Source organism: Triturus cristatus, chromosome 6 (genome assembly GCF_964204655.1).
Source record: "Triturus cristatus chromosome 6, aTriCri1.1, whole genome shotgun sequence".
Taxonomy (NCBI): Eukaryota; Metazoa; Chordata; class Amphibia; order Caudata; family Salamandridae; genus Triturus; species Triturus cristatus.
Genome location: NC_140589.1, coordinates 579,008,848 through 579,026,745, shown reverse-complemented (window position 1 = coordinate 579,026,745; position 17,898 = coordinate 579,008,848).

Genomic DNA, 17,898 nt, shown 5'->3' with positions numbered 1-17,898 from the left:
AGATGCAGAAAACCGCGCTCGACGCAGCAACCTGCGCTTAGTGGGTTTCCCGGAGGGAGTTGAATCGGGCCGGGCGGACGACTTCATGGAGCGCTGGTTCCGATCCTGGATGCCGGCGGACAGCCTGTCGGCTTCGTTCGTGGTGGAGAGAGCCCACCGCTCCCTGGCCCCCAGGCCCCCAGGGGCTCCACCCCGGCCGTTCATCCTCAAGCTCTTGAACTTCCGTGACCGAGATGCCATTCTCCGTGAAGCCCGGCGCATGGATGCCCTCCACTATCAGAACCACAAAATCATGGTCTTCCCGGACTACACCCGCGAAGTCCAGGAGCTGCGCCGCTCCTACACTGAAGTGAAACAAAAGCTGCGCTCCCTGGGACTCCAATACCAGCTCCAATTCCCGGCCCGCCTCCGGGTCGTCTTCCAGCAAAAGACTCTCTTCTTCGATACACCACGGGCGGCCTGGACCTGGTTGGCGGAGGAGCACCCCTTGCAGCGCTCTGGGCGCGGATCGCCTCTGGGTCCACGGGGGAGACGGGGGAGACCCCGGACATCGAAGACCCGTCGGCGGCATCGGACATTGCCCCGGGAGCGCACAACGGGGGAGGCGATCACCACGCGCTCTGGGGGCCGGCCAAGCCAGAGATCGAGAACCTCATCGGCCTCCTCAGCCGCACACACCAGTCCCGTGGCGGATGGGCAGCGGGCCGCGTCACCTCGGCTTACAGGCCCTGCAACCCACCCGGTCGAGTTGGTGGACACTTCGGACCTCTCTCGCAGCCCTACCATTTGACTTTCTTTGCTTACCTTTGGGGTGGGGGGGGTGGGAGATGCCTGGGCGGGGGTGGAACGTCCCGTTGTCAGTGTTGCTCTAGGCCAGGGCAGGTAAATCAGGCTTGACTTTTGATGTATCAGGGGTCCACTAGCGCTCAAGCCCAAGCGTTTTAGTTTGGTGGTTCTTCCATTTGGTTCGGGCGACAGATGCTTCCGTTTTTGAAGTATAGGGCGGGGGGTGGGGGGTTGGGGTTGGTTTGGGGTTGCTTCTTCCTCGTTGGGGAGATTTTGTTGGTGGGGGGTGACTCCCTCTTATCTGTTGTGCTAAGGTATCATGTACTGTCTATCCCGCTCTCTCACCCGACGCTCCGCTGTCCTTCCTCTCTGGGAACCTGCTCAGACGCGCCTCCACTGGCCCATTCTTCTGTCCTTGACTATGGCTGACCCACCTGTCCCTAGGGCCGCCATGCGCATACTTTCCTGGAACGTCAATGGCCTCCTGGATCGTTTCAAACGCATGGCGGTCCTCAAATATGCACAACGGGCAGAGATCGATGTACTCCTCCTCCAGGAGACTCACTTGTTGGGTAACAACTGCCCCTTCCTTGGCCGTTACGGTTATGACAGGGTATGGCACTCAGGTTTTGCTCGGGGATCCCGGGGGGTGGCCATATTGCTTCGCAAGTCCTTTCCCTTTGTCCTGACTCGGGTGCTTTTGGACCCCCAGGGTATGCTACTGGTAGTGTGTGGCACTCTGGAGGGCCGACCCCTTACCCTGATGTCCCTCTACGTGGCGCCGTCCCTCCTGCCGTCGGCCCTTTCCCACGCAGTGGATATCCTCCCGACACTTCCTGCAGGTGCCCTGATACTCGGCGGGGACTTTAACGCTGTCTACTCGCCCCACATGGACTCGACGGGTCCGGTCTCTTTGACCCGCGTCGCCCGCGCAAAACAACTCTCCTCTTGGGCGGAATCCCAGGGCCTCTGCGATGTCTGGAGGATCTGGCACCCGCAGACGCGCCAATACACCCACACGTCGGCGGCCCATCACTCCCACGCCCGGATCGACCTCATCTTCGTGCCCTCTACCGACTGCGCGGGGGTGCGGGACGCACGCATTCTTCCGAGGGGCCTTTCGGACCACTCGCCGGTGCTCCTCGCTCTCGGTCCCCCCCCCCTCTCTGCCCGTCCGATATGGCGTCTGAACGCTTGGTTCCTTCACGACAAGGCTTTTCGGAGGGCGGTCGGGGGCGAGATAGCCGACTACTACTCTCATAATGAGGGCTCTGTCGTCTCCCCCGCCGTCCTCTGGGAGGCCGGCAAGGCGACTGTGCGGGGCGCCGCTAAAGGGCACCTGCAACGTCAACGACGGGCTCAATCCCAGAAGCTCGCGGACTGTGAGGCCCAAGCCTTAGAACTGGAGCGTAGTCTGGGAAACTTAGACGATGCCACACGGTCTCGTCGCTTGGCCTTCCTGCGGGAAGAGATTCGCCTGCACTCCCTGGAAGCGGCGAAGATCCTATGGCGCTCCTCGGTGGCCCGGGTGTACGGTTGGGGAGACAAAAACGGCACTCTTCTCCACCGCCTGGCGACCTATCCCCGGGCGGGCAGGATCATTCCAGCCATCGCGGACCCTGCAGGTGGCGTCCACACGGTCTCAGTGGCAATAGCCCAGGCATTTGCTGACTACTACTCCCGGCTGTACCGTCTCCGACCGTCCACGCTCTCCCTGACTGAGTTACTGGGAACAAACGGGGCGACACTAGCGCGGCTGCAGCCTGAGATTTCTGAGACCCTGGATTCGCCGATAGAGCTGCAGGAGATTGAAGAGGCGATCGGCCGCCTGGCACCCGGGAAGACCCCGGGACCCGACGGGTTCCCCCAGGAATATTACGCTCACTACCGTGAGACACTGGCCCCGAGGCTTCGGGACCTCTTTGCGGCCGTGGTGGAGACGGGCTCGTTCCGGCCCGAAACGGATACAGCAACCATAGTTGCACTCCCCAAGACACAGCCTCCCTCGCGGTCCTGTTCCGACTACCGGCCGATATCCCTTATTAACACAGAACTCAAAATCTATGCCACGGTCCTGGCACAGCGGTTACGCCCATCGCTCGCCTCCCTGGTCCATCCGGACCAATGTGGCTTTATGCCGGAGCGGGGGACCAGACACTGTCTACGGCGCCTCCACCTCGCGATGGCGCACCGCGGCCGCCTTTCCCCCTATCTGGCCCTCCTCTTGGTCGACTTTGAAAAGGCCTTTGATTCCGTGGGATGGGCGTACTTGGGTGAGGTCCTGGAGCGTATGGGCTTCGGTCCCCGGTTCCGAGCTATGGTAATGGTCCTCTATGCGCACCCGCGGGCCCGTGTGTTGGTCAATGGGGCACTTTCTCGCCCGTTTCCCATAGGCCGGGGGACGCGCCAGGGTTGTCCACTCTCGCCCCTCCTTTTCGCTCTGGCGATGGAACCCCTGGCGGTGCTGATTCGCGCGGATCCCGTTCTTCGAGGATGGGAATGGCCAGATGTAGCCCCCGACAAGATCGCCCTATACGCGGACGACGTCCTCCTCTATCTCTCGGACCCAGCGACCTCGGGACCCCGGGTCCGTCGGATCCTCCATCGATTTGGCCAAGCGTCGGGTCTTCACCTGAACCCCAAAAAATCCGTCCTAGTCCCGCTACACCCGTCGCGGGAATGTTTCGACTGGCAGTCGGACATTCCCCTCCGGAGACTCTCCTTTAAATACCTGGGGATTTGGGTCACCCTCCTTCCGGAACTCTGCTGGGCCCTTAATGTGGCTCCGGTAGTCAACAAAACCAGGTCAGACATGCTCCGGTGGCAGTCCCTCCCATTGAATCCGCTAGGGAGAGTCGCTCTATACAAGATGATGATCCTCCCCAAATTTCTTTACATACTACAAAATACTCCATGCCCTTTTCCGCGCCCGTGGTTCCGAGACCTGGATAAAATGGTGACCAAATTCCTTTGGGGCGGCGGTAGGCCTCGGCTGGCCTTGGATCGATGCAGGGTCCCCTCCTATGATGGCGGCCTGAGCATGACCAATCTATATCTTTATTATCTGGCCACCCAGTTACTGGTGATCCATGACTGGTTCTCGGGAGGCTGGGGCGACCCGGCTTATCGTCTCGAGGTGCAAGGCCTTGGGTTCTCCTCCATCCAAAACATGCTCTATGGCACAACGGTCCCCCTATCACTCCCCGACGTCGTGCGGGCTCCCTTCCTCGCGTGGCGCGCGGCACTGCGGCACACTAGATGGTCGGGGACGTCCACACAACTCACTCCGCTTTGGCACGGGACCTGGCTGCGGGAGGTGGTGGGATTGGCGGGCTTTCGGCAGTGGGATCTTCTTGGTATCTCCTGTCTGGGCGATTTATGGCGTGGGAGCCGCATGTGTTCCTTCCAAGAGCTTCAGACCCGCTTCTCGCTGCGGCCCTCCCAATTCTACCGCTACCTTCAACTGCGCCACGCGGTCCGGGCTCACGTCCCTCTAGACTCCAGACTGCCTCCCCATAGCCCACCTGAAGCTCAGGTGATGCTGGGGTATCTGGGAAAGGGGGGTATATCCCGCATTTACAAATCCCTGATTAACAATTCCCCGGTGGACTGGAGCGGGCTCAAACAGCGATGGGAGGCCTGGGTGGGACCCCTGGATGAGGCGGACTGGAGGGACGCCCTTATGGGCCCTCGGTCGCTTACCACCTCCGCTAGGCTGCGGCTCATCCAAATCTACTACCTCCACACCGCCTATCTGACTCCGGACCGCCTGTACCGGGCGGGCCTCCGTGTGGACGCCTCCTGCACCCGTTGTGGGGTGGCTCCGGCAGATTTTTTCCACATGGTGTGGTCTTGTTCCCGTCTAGACGATTACTGGGCAGCGATTGAAACTGAGCTAGCGGAGGTCTTGGGTTGGGAGGTTCCCCATGAGCCTAGAATGGCCCTGCTGGGCATCATGGACGGGATCGACGGGTCCCGTAACGAAAAGTACTTCCTCACCACTGCCCTTATGGTGGCTAAGAGAGACATAGCGGCAGTATGGTCACAACCGGACCCGCCCAGAGTGGCTACCTGGAGTAGAGGGGTGGATTGGTGTGCGGCCCAGGAGCGGTCGTTGTGTGCTGCGCGGGGCTGCCCCAAAAAATTCCGCAAGATATGGGGGAAATGGCTGGGGGGCATGATTTGAAAGGTGGGGGCGCAGGGGGTGGGGACGGAGGATGGGGGAGGGTGGGAGGGTCTTTGCAATGGTTTATTGATGCTTATCCGAATGCAGTTACTGATGCCTTGTTCAATGCACTGCTGTATCTCATTCTTGATACTGTTCTTTATGCCGCAAAACACAATAAAAATTTGTTTATCAAAAAAAAACAACAAAAACTAATACAAAAACAAAGCAAATGATAAAAACAACAAGAAAATAACAAGCTAAGGAGAATAAGAAATGGTACTGAACATGAAATTAAAATCGGTATCTGCTGAGGATAGCTCTAGATCTCATGCTTCTCCTAAAAAGAACCTCAGAAGGCACAAGAACGTCATGACTTAAAGAAGAGTCAGAAACAAAAAGTGGTACGTTCCTGACTTTAACAATCTTACCTACATTCCACCACTTTCCTTCCTCAACTGGAACAGCATTCCTCCCCACCCTGGTGACAGAAATGGGTGCACCAAACTTGCTTTGTCCCTTTTTAACATGTATGGGAGACTTTACACGCACCAAATCTCCCATGACAACAGGGACAGTCTTAACAGCTTTCTTTTTGTCATATCAGGACTTTTGTTCAGACATTTTCTCTGGCCAAATCCATCAGACATTCAACATCAGATATGGTCTTAACCCATTTATTCATCTAAGCAGGCTTAAAGCAAGTGTTGGCCCTCCTTCTCCATAAAAGTTCAAAAGGAGATACTTTGGTCGTAGAATGGGGAGTCGTCCTATAGAACCAGAGCACGCTATCCAAGGACTTCACCACATCAAAATTACTAGACTTGGCCCATTTGATACAGTCACCCACCACTCTGTTCTTGTGCTCAACAAGGCCGTTAGACTGGGGTTAGACTGGGGGTAATAAAGGGCACTCCTTACATGTTTAATGTTTAATGTTACATAACTGTAGAAAAGACTGAAAAATGGCACTAATAAATTGTGTCCCATTGTCCGTGACCATGGTTTCAGGAAACCCTTCCCTCATGGAAAACTATGACAACAGCAGAAGAGGGATCCTTGACGAGTTTGATTTCTGGCCATTTTGACCCATAATCAACAAGCACCAAAATAAATCGACAACCACCAGGCAAGATTTCAAGAGGACCCATTTTATCCAAACCAACTTTAGTCCAAGGTCCAGATGGACACTCAATAGGAAGGAGAGGTGGGGTCGACACTTTCAACCCCTTGTCTGCTGTACGGCCCACAACACACATATCAACCACATCATTGATTTCAACATCCATAGAGGGCCACCAGAAAACCTCATGAATACGCTGCTTTGTAAGGGTAGAACCCAAATGGCCATCATGAGCTTTGGCAATAATCCCTTTTCTGAGGCTCTGCCGGGGAATAAGTTTGTCAGTGCGTAACAAAACTCCACCTTCTAGAGAAGTTTCTGACTCAACCTTCCAAAAAGGTTGGAGATGTGGAGAAAGACTGAGCTCTCTGGGCCACCCACACCTGACAAACTCACACACTTGCTGCAAGACATCATCATTGCTAAGAGCACTCAACCAGTTCTCCTCTGTGCCAAGATCATGTTCCTGTAAATTGAGTGAAGCTACGAAACACTAATCAGAGTCATCTTCACAAGAATCTAGGAAACCATGTTCCCCTTCATCCTCATTCACACGAAGCTGGGACAAAAAGTCAGCCCAGTTCCTACTACCAAAGACATGGACAACGTCGAATTGATACTGCATAAGGCAAGACACCATCCGGAGAATCCTAGGAGAACAACAGTTATTGGTGCCAGCACCAAGTATAATGACCAAAGGCTTGTGGTCAGTCCTCAATAAGAAGCGTCTGCCCCAGACATATGGGCGAAACTTTTCAATTGCCCACAAACAAGATAGGAGTTCCTTTTTGATGAAGGAGTATTAAAGCTCCCCTATCTCTTAAGATTCTAGAGGCAAATGCAATGGTATTCTCGTCATTGCGACCACTCTGGGTCAATACAGCCCCCAACCCAACTTGACTGGCATCAACTGTTATGCATAAGGGTAGATCAGGATCATAAGGTTTAAGTGCTCTACTGTTTTTGAGAGATGCTTTCACACGTTGGAGAGCAGACGCACACTCATCAGACCATGTAAATTCAATACCTTGAGAGAGCTAATGGGGCGTACAATAGTAGCATCATTGGAAATAAACTTTGAATAATATTCCAAGAGACCAAGTAAAGATTTGACTCCGGTCTTGTCCACTGGTGCTGAAACATGAGTAATGGCATCTAACAGCCCCTTCCTAGGTCTAATTCCTTCACCAGAAACAAGATGACCAAGGTACTCAATCTCCTCAGTAAGAGATCATCTGACGGGACATCTTTGGAATGAATCAACTCGTCATCTTAAAATACTAAACCTCCCTCAATACCACCTAGTAGATTCTGCATGACGTGTTGAAAGACAGAGGCAGCTGAAGCTAGCCTGAAGTACACTCGCTTGTAGTGGAAGATACCTAGGGGTAACACAAACGCAGTGAGGGTGCATGATTCAGGATGTAACTCAATTTGATGATAAGCACTGGCAAGATCTAACTTGGGAAAATACCTTGACCCCCTGATACACGCAAACAGGTCACAAATCTTGGGTAGGGGATGAGAATCAACCCAAATCTCTTTGTTTAATGACCTCAAGTCCACACAAACATGTAACTTCCCACACTTCTTGCGTGCAACGACCAATGGTGAGAGCCAGAGAGAAGACTCTGTAGGCTCGATGATACCTTGGTCACACAAAGACTTTAGTTCTTTTTCAAGATCGTCCCTGATGCTGAAAGGAACACCCCTCAACTTGTGCTTAGCGGGAAGGCCACCATCCTTTTACGATGATCTTGTGTTTGAAACCTCGTATCATTCCCAAACCATCACCGAAAAAAGATGGAAATCTTTCCTTCCACTTTCATTGCTGATACTCTTCTGAAACTACAAGAACTTGTTCTTTTGTACCTGGCTTGAGAATCATGCCAAATAACCCTTGGTGGTACCAGCCTAGAATGTTTAATCCTTTGAGGACAACGTAGATCTTGCCTCAAATTTTTCTTCCCTTGAAAACTAAAACATCTTCGATGTAACCAAAAGTGCAATTTTCTGTCCCTCATATGAAACAGGGGAGCGATCGGGAGGCTCGAGAGGTCTGTCTTTCTATGTTTCACTGAATAGTTTCATTGTGTTATCATTGTGATTCTGGCGCCTGAATCAACAAGTAAATTTAGAGATTTATCGCCAACACAGACCTCAACTATAGGATCAACACAGTACTTGGATCACCTTCAACAGGTTCAGAATTATGAACATCAGTAACTATTGAGACAACATCAGAATCCGACTCTTGATCAGATTCCAACACGCACGCAACTGTATTTTTATTTTTCATTTTAAAGCATACTTTTGCGAAATGGCCTATATTTTTGCAATAATTACAAACAACATTGGCACATGGACACTTCCCACCCTTCTGGTGAGGTGGATTACCACAGCGATAACACATTTGTTTTGTGTTATAAAAGTTTGGTACATTTTTCCCCCCAGAGGAGTTTTTACTCGCAGTATTTCTTGGGGAAGACTATTGCATGTCAATCTGTTTACTCTTAGCATTACCTATAACAACATTCACTGATTCACGAGTTTTATCTTCCAGTTCCTTCAGCGAAATCTGGGACGATTCAATACTTTTCGCTATTTTGATAGTCTCATCAAGAGTGGGGTTACTTAGAAACAATAACTTTTGAAGAATTTGTTTGTCCTTGCATAGGCATATGGATTGATCCCTGATCAACTGATCTGTAAATACTTCAAATTGACAAACAGAGGCCAGACTAGCATCTTCTCCTTCACCTTGATGCCTTTTAAAGAATTTGTGACGTAAAACCATTAGGCTTGGTTATTTATCAAACCACATTTTGAGTTTTGTAATGGTGTCTTGATAGACGTCAATGTCATCATCTGAAAGATGAGGTATTTCAGGAAGGTGCTTAAAAATAGACCTACCCTCAAATCCCAAGGAATGGAGAAGAAGGCATTTTTTGCGCTCACTGCTGGATCTGGAAGCACCAATTGCTCCAGGGTAGGTTTTGAAAGCATCAAACCAAATCACCCATCGAACAGGAGGTTCTCCTGGCGAGTCCAAGAAAGAAGGAGGAGGAACAACAGATTTCATGGTCCTGATAAGGACGAAAAGAAGAAAAGAGAAAGAAAAACCAAAAGGTATAGGATGTCACATAAAAGATGAAAAGTGAGAAATACAGCAGAAATAGAAACACCGAAGAGTGCAGGAGGTAATCAAACAACAGAAACACAACAACGTGAAAAAAAACCAGAGTATGATAATTCGCTTTTCCCCTTTTTTAAACATAAAGCAGGCAAAAGGGTGGGAATCACTTTGTTGAGCTCCGCTGTGCAGACTTAAGATGTGCGGATCATCGATAAGATGTGTGGATCCTCGAGAAAATATCCACATATAATGTTTGTATAAACAAATAGTAGCAACTTGGTTTCCAAATTGAGATAGATAGCACTTGGGATGTGGTGACCACAACATGTGAAATTACATCAGCAAGAAAAGACAAAGATGTGCTAATCACCGTGACCAGCTTTGCGTGAACAACTGGAGACTGTCATGTAAATAGTGCCTTTAACTGTATTGGTGTGCGGATCACAGTATAAATATCTGCAGTAGTGTACAAATGTAATGAAGTGCACCTCACCGTACTTCAAACCGAGGTTAAACACGGAAGAAGGAGGTGTGCCAGTCACAGTGACCGGCTTCGGACTTGAGCGTAGATTGAAGATAGGGCGTTGCTGGGCAGCTAAACTGGTTGCCGAGCGCCTGTGAAAGCCTTGGTTTGAGTTTCACTGTGACGTAATAGAAATGGCCGCCGATAAATGCGTGAGATGTCCCAATTGCAGAGTCAGGCATAGTCAGGCACTGGTTCTGGCAGAGGCAGGCATAGTCAGGCACTGGTTCTGGCTTGCTGTTTGCGTTCGTAAGTAAGGCAAGGACAGGCAAGACGTTAGGCTCAACCAATGCGCAAAGTCGATGCACATAGAAAATGGTATCCGGAAAAGCAGTCAAAGCATGGTGGGCACTGGTGAGGACATGAAACAGTCACATATAAAGTGAAGAGAAACTCATTGGTTTGCCTGCGCACAGTGTGATTCGGAGGCGGTGCGCTGTGAGGTTGATTCAAGTGGCAAGCGGGGAAAGTCAAATAAACAGTCTTACTGCCAAAGATGGTTTCACAATCTTATTGGTTGTAGGCTACACGACAGACAGGAGACATAGGCATATCTCCATCCATCTCCAACCGCCCTCCAAACCTTTTGAATACGACAAACAGTCAAGTGGTAAGCGGGGAAAGTCAAATAAACAGTCTTACCACCAAAGAAGATAGGAACCTTTAGTTTTCTTCAATAGACAAGTTGGACAGCAGGATGCACACGCAGGGTTCAGTGTGTTACCATGTAGCCAACTCGTCGCCACAAATTTGTAGTGATGAAGCAGGCACGATGAAGATGGTTTCACAACTTTATTGGTTGTAGGCTACACAGCAGACAGGAGACATAGGCAGATCTCCATCCAGCTTCAACCGCCCTCCAAACCTTTTGAATACAACAAACCAAGCAACAAGTCAACCAGGCAACCATAGAACATTCTAACAGAAATTACATAAGCATTAGAAGATTGAGCTGCAAATAAAAGGCTACAGCACTAAGTAAGGCAGAGAATACAACAGAGTTGTAAGGAGACTCCCACCACGTAGGTAGTGCAGGAGAAGGAAGTGCGTTTTTCGCCAGCGGACTTCCCTAATTGACCTCAGGAACGATGAGGTTATCACATACTATAGACTTAGGAGGGAGTCTATAATAGAACTACTTAACCAGATAGAGCCACAGCTCCGGCCACCAACTGCCAGGCCCAGCAACATCTTTCCACAGGTCAAGCTGATGGCTGTCCTCCACATTTTGGCATTTGGTTCATTTTAGATCACAACAGCCAGAGTGGCAGGAATAGCGCAGCCATCTATTTATGCCTTCCTACCCTCTGCCATGGATGCCATCCTCTGCCTAACTCCCCATTACCTTTACTTCCCCTAGACACAACAACAGCAGCTGGACATGAAGTAAGGTTTCTATGCCTCTGCTGGATTCCCACATGTTCTAGGTGCCATGGATTGCACACATATGCAACCGGTCCCCCCTGCAGCAACATCACTCCTGTACATGAACTGGAAGCACATGTATTTTATCAAAGTCCAGGCCATCGTAGACCATTGGGGGATGTTTACTAATGTTCTGGCAAATACCCTGGTAGTATGCATGATGCCTTCGTCTTCAGGCACTGCATCATCAATGAACACTTGCAGAATAGCCGATATGGGAATCGCCTACTTGTTGGTAAGCAATCTGAAGTACATAACAAAACTACTAGTAGTAAGAAATGTATGCAAAAATGCCATCGCTGTGTCTGTTGACAGAGATAGGACCATGTTTATGAGGGGTGTGGCTCATACATGCACAATGCATCATGGGCCACATGTAATGCAAACCCCCAAGTCACACATATGAAGACAAGTAAAGTCACTTTGCATGCCTTTGCATGCCGTAAAGGTACAGAACAATGAAGCACTGGAAAAAATGCAGTGTACCATCACTGTGTTCAAGGGAGGTGTTCCATTGGCATTGTCGGGGTGTCTCCATGCAACTCCCATGGTTCATGAGGCATGTCATGTATCCTATACCAGGTAAACTTAGAAAAGTGTCAAATCAATTGGTCTCCTCATGCGATGTATAACAAGGAAAAATAACTGAGGTGATCCAAGTCATTCCCACTTCCCCTCTATACTGCATTCTGTGGCACACATACATTGAACATCAGGACTCTGAAGCTTCATCCTGTGCAGGTCTGTGCCCCCTCCTGAACAAAGATAATTCAACATGCAATGCAGGACTCGAGCCTCATGGGCAAGTGTGCCTGTGCTTGTACTAGGCTGTATATTCTGTGCCAGTGTGGGCTGAAAGGTGAGGAAAGTGTGGTATGGTCTTAATACTGTGCCCTACAGCCCTTTCTCAGTGATACAGTGCAGTACAGACAGATGACTTGTTGCACTGTACAGTGCCACTCTCCCAAATATCATGTGCACATAGTGGGAACAATGCACTGCAACGTGTCGACAATGATGTTCCACACTGTCATGCACCTACTAATCTGCCAATGGCAGTAGCAACAGATGTCACTGAGTCCCATGTGTCATTTCACTCTGTGTGGATGGATGGTACCATATCAACTGTACTGGGTAACGAATCACTAATGAAACCGTGTGGCATGACAGAAAGCCAACATGTACAAAGGCAACACAAGAGAAAAGTCTGAGATTAGTGCCTCCTCAATGGCGTGCCTTCTCTTGGTATCAGTCAAAGGTCAACAAGGCCAGTGATGTGAGAACAAGTACTGTGGCCATGAGCAAGGGTGGCACACATGGCAGTATAATTCTATGTTGGTCAAAGTAACTGGACCAATACAGGAAGATGTGGAAAGGCCATGTATCGCATGCCATGTCAGTGTAGGCCCCAGACATATATAAATGTCAATACTGGATGACATTGTGACACCAACAGTACAAAACATGCATATGTATCAGCAATACTGATAGTCTACGTACACTCATACACATAGGGTGATGGCCGCATTGCCTGATGTAACTAATGTGATGGCTCACCTGTTCTGTGGAAACTTACTAAGTGAAACACAATGCGGTGAAACATTTCATATATCAGTCATCAACATAGAATACATTCCAACCTGGACAAGGCATTACAATGTAGTCAGGTTAACAATCCCAATATACATTAGCAACAGCAATGGTTAAAAAATAAAGGCACACAATCTCCTACAAGTTAGAGTCATACATACATGAAAAAAAACAATGTATTTTGCCTACTTTTAAAGTAGACAGCCCCTTGTAACAACATCAGTGTGTCCCACATAAAGATGGCCCTCATTACGATACATATGTGACAATCAAAGAGTACCATGACAACCTTTCTGGCAAAAACAATAGTTGAATGCTGACAAGGAATAGCATACCAGTCTATGTGACATGTTTGAACTGCACCAAGTGTATGCACCAAAATCACACGGTGAAGGAATTGAACTACAAAATGTCTGTGCCAGTGTCATGTAGGTCACAAACAAAATCTGTGGTTTAATATGGACATATGTATGAGTGAGAGTTAAACATGTTAGCAATGTCACAACCTACCTAGGGAGAAGCAACTAAACAAATATCTGAACAATAATCTGTCACTTCACACATTTAGTGAGTGCACATAACATTGAGGGATCAGGAACATCTCTAAATACCCATCACAGTAAGCAACTGGATAAATATGAAAGTCAGGATGTAGATGTGTACTATGTATCAGGCCTTAGTCATTGTTTGCTATTACACAGAGAAATGTGTAAACCTATGGCCTATGGCCAACTGTCTAAGTAACACATGTTGTGAAATACCGTAATAAATGTGTGTTGAGTCATTCAGTACACATAGCACACATGGACTGGAATGTAGCTGTGAAAGAGAGCAAAAGAATTGACAGTTTTCATTTGTGTTCAACTTACAGTTGACCAAGGATAAGGTCTGTAGCTAGGGGTCATGACCCCAATAGCGCATCCCCACACTTAGCTGGAACAATACTACAACCAGGCACTGGTCAAGATCTGCAACATCGTAGAGAGAACCTTTAGTGTGCTCAAGTCCCAGTTCAGATGCCTGGATATGTCAGGGGGAGAGAGCTATACTCGCCCCCTATGATCTGCAAGATCATCCCAGTATGTGCCATTCTGCACAACATCGGTGTACTTACAAATGTGCCCTGGGACGTGGATCATGATGAGCAATGGAGTAGGTTGAGGATGAGGATGGAGGAGAGATACAAAATACAGTGGCTGTGACTCAGCGATGCACAAACATAGTGAGGAATTTCTTCTCTTAAAGTACCTGTACTTTTATACACAGAGGGACTTATTTACAAGAAAGTGCTGCAGTGCTGCACCGCAAGCCCTTTGGCTGCCGCACGCTGCTACACTTTCGTTCCCCTGCGCTGGCGCACAATCAGCTGCCATGCGCCACGCAGGAAGGTGTGGAGCAACTTCCTGCACAAAATCAATAGAAAATTAATAAAAAGAGGGGATTTCCGCTTTTTATGTGTGCTGCAGAGTGCAGAACCCATAGAAAGAGGGAAAAAACGAGGAAAAATGTAATCATTTCTCTTCGTTGCGCCTCGCTACGCCACCCCTGGGGTGGCGTTGCATTCTGACACATTTCTAGGTTTACAAATTCTCATAAATCTGGAAATGCAGCAGAATACATGGGTGTTGCATGGGAACACCTACACACCGCTTTCACCCAAAGTGTTGCAGGAGAAGGGGCTATATTTACAAGAGCAGGAAAAGCCACGCAGGGTAGCTTTACGTGTCCTGGTAAATATGGGGCAGCAGGTTATACCAGCGGTGCATCACAAAAAGTGATGCACCGGTGGTGCAAAGGGCTTGTAAATAAGCCCCAGAATGTCTGAACATGATAGGAAGGTCCAACATGGAAATAAATGTTAAAATGGATTATTGATGTTGGTGTTTATGTCACAGTCCCAGTAAACATCAACTCACCAACATCTCGCCAATTAGAAGTTGGCCTCAAATTGTAATAATCATGTCTTGAGACCTGTTGAGCAATGTAGGGGCCATCCGTCTCTCCTATCAATTGCACATATACAGAAATGCAATATGAATTAAATACTGCACTAAAGGTACAGGGCAGGCATGCCACATTTGCTATTCTTAATTGATCATTACTTTCACCTTGTACTTGAGCAGTGCACAGCTACACAGCTAGCAGTCTTGATTTGTTGTGCAGCAGCAATATGTACAACAGATGGCTTTCAGTGAAGCTCGAACACAAACCACCAATTTCCATACCTCTGAATGCCTCACATTGTCATGTGTTGAAACAATGTTACCATGCAGAATTACAAAATTCTGCTGTAAGTAATGTCGAGGCAGATACCATCATAGAAAATGAGTGAAATTTGTCATGGACAAAGGGCTTGTGTCAAGTGAACATGTAAAAGCTGTCACTTGCCAAAAATGCATACATGCATGTGTGATTTACCACAAAACACAACACATCTGAACTATTTCCTGGGTACATTGTCACATATACCACATCATGCTACATCAGATGGACGCATTTGCCATGCATTGCTCAGCAAAGCAATGAGGAACTAAGGCCTGTAAAAAGACAACATAAGCAGATGACATTGTACAGTGAGAAAATATCTAGAGCAGTATGACATTGGATAGGTTTTATGCCAACATTTGAACACCTGAAGAATACTGAGAGGTCAAGAGTGTGATTTACCTTTGATGAAAACGTAGACAGAACTGTGTGTGCATTCACACTAACTCATTGCACATGCTCAAATGAAGGGATTGTGATGTGAACTTTCCTCTGCATGGCAAGAATTGTGTACCTCTGACCTGATCACAAATCATTTATCCACCCAAAGTTGAAATGTAAGTTGTGCATGTGCTATTTCATGTGCCTGTGTCAAGAAATGCAGTATAATTGGACCAGGAGGCACACACCAACGTCTGCCCTCAGAGTAGATGTACTGCTACTAGCATTGACAGGATTAAGACAGAGATCATGTCGGAATGGTAGCATCATGTTAATTAAACATCACACGTTAAATTGACTATTTTACTATGTTTCACTGCATTGAAGACTAATGGCTCACTCACCTACTCCAAAGGTCTGTTCCTGAGTGACATAGTCACCTCAGATCTACATCATGTTTTCAGAAATTTTGTGCATAATAAATCCCTCTGCAGAACACATGTGCCTGTGCAAGACATACACAATAGAAAGTCAGCAATGTGAAACAGTGTGCACATGCAGATATTGTGTGTGCTGGTACAGTGTCTTCAGCTACAGATCCTCTGCTGTAGTCCAAAGTGAGTGTAGTACCAAATAGTGTGCAATAACTGAGTGTGTGTCCTGCACTTCATGATGCTGGCTTCTGTCTTACATATGTGGATGACAGTATTGTCTACATGATGTTCTGTGAGTGTCAACAGAGGGGCATATAATGGCCATGGCCAGCCAGTGCAGCCCAGATAGTCTCCCTACGCCACAGCTATTTTTGCAATCATTTTGCGAAAAATGTAATAACACCTGCAATTGTACCTCTTGCCCTGTGACGGGGCTGGATTGGCTACCCTTGGCACCATCATGCAAGGGTACCTGCAATGTAGCTAGGCTGCCAAAAACACCGATAGTGCACGGTGAAAGGACAGTAATACACCATATATGATAAATACAGTGGAATCATGACCTTCAACTCTGAGATATGGCAGCATAGCAAGGTAAATTGCTGCAATGCCCTACGCCAACTGAGCATGAATTCGGCGCTATGACCACTGACATTTCACACATCAGAAAAGATGAAACCTGTCAGGTAAGAAAAGAGGGTCAAGGACAGTGAGACCAAGGTGTGTTTTTCTGCATTGCACTACAGTGTATCCCAAACAATGTTCCACTTGCGTGGGTCATTACCCACGCATCGACCCAATGCACATCGCATTGCCCCTGTTGCGTATGCTAATGCATTGAAAAATCTTTGTGTCTAAAGCTTTGTGTGTTAATCACGGCTTGGCAATTTCTGAACTGAAAAAAACTATGCATTTGTAAAGAACGGGCGGGATACACCCAGGAAACGACACATTGGGTGTGGCAGGCTGCAAACTAGGAAGTGTGAAGTAGCTTTCACTTTCACTTACTCTCTATCAGTCTGTGCTTGGCGTAGGAGGTTGTTTTGAGAGTGTCTGAGTGTAAAGTGTGTGCGTTGGTCTTGTGAGTGTGTGCTGTTTCTATATTTTGCCTCTGTCCCATACATATATAACCCTGTATCATTGTTTCTGTATCGTATTTGTCATTGTACTGTCGGGTGTAGGTCTTGTTGGGTTTTGTCTGTTGGGGTAGTTAGAGTCTGTAGTTTGTTAAATTTAGGATAGGTGTTTTTGTATTTTTAGGAAGGGTTTGGAAGATGTCTGGGAGGGGGTGCAATTATTCCAAGCCATAGTTGGGAAGACTCATATGGCCCATTCCCCACTACCTTCCAAGGATGTTTGTGGCTGTTGGCAGGGTGAGCCAGGGCTAACCTGACAAGAACAAGAAGGACAAATGGGAGCAGGTGCTCTGGCACCATAAAAATCATTCAAGGTAGAGTGAACAAGCCACCAGATGAAGCACAGATGAGCAGATGTAATTTCAAAGGAGGTGATTGACTTCCTGGGGCTTGAGATTGGTGGACCTGCCAGTATGTATGTATGTTCCATCTGCATTTTGGAATGCACCTTTATTCCTAATGCAAACAATAAACATGGATTGTACTTCATTTATGTTTATTAAAAATATGTTGATGTGCAACATGTATATCAGTATAAATATATATTAGGAGATGATAAATAAATAAATAAATAAATGTACAGTAAGGGAATTTAGGGCCTCATCAATGGGGATTTGGCATAGGCCAGCACAGCAACTCTCCTTGCTGCGCTGCCTGGCACCAAACTGTAAGGGCAGGAAAGCACTGTATTCACCCAAGCTGGTGAATACCTGTGGCTGCGTCCTGCACTGGTGCAGTTTTGGCAAACTAGTGCCAAAGTACACACCCATGCACCATGGTGCAAGGGTACCTGTGTTGTTGACAGGATTGTGTTTCTGCTGAAGGAGCCACCTACCTGCACAAAAACAACTTGTGAGTCTTTTTCCTTTTTCCATGGTACTGCAAAATGCAGCACTCATGGAAACAGAGTGGAACAAAGAAAAATCAAGGTATT